The sequence below is a fragment of the Haemaphysalis longicornis genome, unplaced genomic scaffold, assembly GCF_048455015.1.
Source record: "Haemaphysalis longicornis isolate Haplotype H1 unplaced genomic scaffold, Haemaphysalis longicornis Haplotype H1 scaffold_11, whole genome shotgun sequence".
NCBI lineage: Eukaryota > Metazoa > Arthropoda > Arachnida > Ixodida > Ixodidae > Haemaphysalis > Haemaphysalis longicornis.
In genome coordinates, this window is record NW_027526214.1 from 27,855,710 (window position 1) to 27,859,093 (window position 3,384).

The window sequence follows — 3,384 nt, forward strand, 5'->3', positions numbered from 1 at the left end:
CTTTTTGACATGCTCTATCAAAAGACAGTCATTTTCTCACCGCTGGTTTAGCTGATCCCTTTTGTAGAATTAGGCCAAAGCAGAGAATAATCACCGGGACTACAATTGAAAACATACCTATTCAACGAACATTAGGTTAAAAGTCTTGAAGGTGTTTTCAGCACTCAAAGATACCTATATAATTAGACCCACTGTCTCCAGAAGCTTGAGATTGTGATTGGTATACACAGATTAATAGGAAGTTCCACAAACATAAGGAACTCTGTCAGATCAAAATAAAGCATCAAAGTTGGATAACTAACCTGCCTTTCAGGTATTATGAGATATCTATGCACGGCAGGATAAGCTTTGTTCCTTCTTTTCATCGGACAACACTCCTCGACGGGAAATTATGTGTGAAAAAAGGCTTACTAAAAAGCTCACCAAACAGCAAACCACTGCTAATAGAGAAATAATTTTCTAAACATATATCCTCATACACATTCAAACTTTTCACAACAAACTACTCATGCCTAATAACTGACACTAAATAGGAGTAAAAAGAAAATATGAAGGGCAGGTGTTCATTGCTTTTGTGGATTTCTCAATAGTCTCATACTGAGAAGATACCAGCCTAGCACATACTGCCCCATAAGTCTCAGAGAGGCCATCCCATTAACAGTTGTACTGTAAGAAACCTTGGGATACACAGTTATTCAGAAAGTCTGTGGTGAGCTTTAGCGCTAAAATGTTCCCCTCTCCCTCTCACATGCACACGAAATTCATGCACGAGTCCACTTCAGCCCATTGGTAATGCGTACTTGTGCAGTGACAATCAATTTGGGGGTTATCATGAATCGCCGGTCAGGCGGCGTTTCAACCTGCCCGGGAGCAGTTTTTAGAATGTTTTTTTTTATTTTGAACACGTAGTGACACTTTATGCCACATTCTTAGTTCAGAAGCCTGAAAACGAGCATGTGTGATCTTTTCTCCCACTGACGCATACCTCAAGTCAAGTCTGGTTTCTATGTTTTCTAACAAGCCAGCAAGTCCGTCAAATATGATCGAAAACTGCAGCTCATAGGGTAAAAACAAATACGTGTGCTCCGTCCTTATACATTTCTGAAGTTTTCAAGACCAGTCCTTTTCTCCTGCTTAGCTGCTGCTACAGCGCAAGCGGAGCCCCCATCCCCTAAACCGCTACATATACGAAATACAGGAACACTTCTGTACTAAATCATTTTCTGTGCACTTTGAACATCAGGAATCTTAATGGGAAAGTATGATGGGTGTTGAGACATACGAAAAATGTTGTTAATTCGAAGTGTGCAGTTATTCAAACTTATGCTTTGGTCTTGCTCATATTAGATGTATTTTAATGAGAAAGAATGCACAGTAATTCAAAGAAACCCAAATACAAGAAAAATTACAAAATAAAGCACTCCTAAACATCCTATCAGCAGCAGAAAAACTAACATGGTTTTGCCTTTTCTAAGACATACAGCCAGCATATGCCATGCACCAGCTCCTGTACTATGTGCAACCCTGTACTGGGCACATTTTTTCGACCCTTTGGCGCTCAAAAGTGAAAAATTTGATCCCAGCAAAGAAATGACTTCCCGTCTTCCTCGCCCCGTGTGCAGTCAATGTGCATTGGAGCTTGATTACAAGCACTAGCCAACGTTTGCTGAGTTGAACGCAGGGACGCACGACTATCCCTAAAGTTAAACATAGGCATAACTATTCTAGCCCACCTCTCAAGTCACATCAACCGACTTGTGAAGCCTGATGCAACACAGCCCATTAGGGTTAAATTTTATCCTTCAATTTTAGATTTGATTTTTAAGTTTGGACATATATATCATAAGGAACCAACCAAATGCGTACCAGCATCGTCAAAGCAACCAAAGAATAACACAAAAACCAACAGAAGCGACAAGCGACAATGTGAAGGAATAGGAATGAGAGGGCTCATGTGAAAATGAAAGGAAAACAGAACAAAAAGAAGAGCACGCTTTGCTCCTCGAACCGACCCCAGATTCCTCGGACCCTCACTAGGGCGAGACGGCACCTAAGGCTGCGATCATAAAGTGAGACCCATGGAAGCGCTCTCTCAGTTCCTGACTTTGGAACGAGACCCAGATGGCACACTCGGCAAGGACGCCTGGACTTTCAACCCACGGCCGTCCTTTAACGCATCACAGGCTGTATGGCCCGTAGCTTCTGGCGGTGACGGCTGTGCTATATACAACAAAGATTGAACCATATGAATAATAACCGCATTGGCGCGACTAACAATACCTTGTAAAATAGCTATGACTGCTACGGTGAGGTGCCATTATTTAAAAGAGCAGTATTTAGTGAACGGTGTCTCAGAGGACCTCTTATCTCAGCATACAGATCCAATATGAACTTGCGAATAATTTTCCTGTATGTATCGTGACTGCTACTTTGATTGAAGTGACAATCTATACACGGAAGAAGCCTTTTCTACAAAATGAGGCAAAGGGAAGCATGCACGAGCCCGAGCAGGGTCATTACCATGGAAGTATAAAGTTGCACCAGAATGGCAAGCTGGGTTAGTTTATATATATGCATAAAAAGCCTTTCTATACGCATTACTGGAAAACTCGCTCTGTTGTCCTGTGCGCTTGTCCTGCTAGTCGCACGTTTTTCAATGAAGTGCACGTTGTAGACCAGTACGCCTTATTGCAGTGCCAGAACGTTTTACTGCACAATCACAATAAAGCATTGTCTTTCCTTAAATTAAACTCTGTTATGCCAATTTTCCAGTGGCCACTGCATTCTAATTGACGAGGTTTGAATTCGGCTGCAGTCAGTTGTGTAGGCAGGCTTTCAACAAATTAGGTGCATTTTGCTTGTGTTTATTCAATAGACTTTATGTTTCAAGCAAACAACGACCATGGGACCGTGGTGGCTCAGATATTGCGTAAGAATCTGGCGGGAATTAAACCAAAATCGTAGATACCTCTGTCCACTTTGTCTACTACTGCACCCTCCTTTCCCTGATCCAAAGCAACAACCCAATATTTTGCAATACAACTTTGCCTTGATGCACAGTAATGAGGCTACATCAGAACACCAACCGCCAAATTCATACAATGCAGTGCAGGGTCGGGTATAAGATTGCACTGGCTTGCACCAGGAGCTACACAGAGAAAACTTGCTAATAAGTATATTTCTCAGTATTGAAGCACAAGCAAGATATAATGTCTTGGGTGCTAGAGTTGCACTTAAGTAGTAAACATGGCGAGGCGACGGAATATTCAGGACGCAGTCCCAGGTGGCCGAAATTAATCCGGAGCTCTACAAAGCGGCGTGCCTCATCGCCTGCGTTGCGTCGGAGCGTTAAACCTTATACAATCAATCAATAATCAGGGCGTA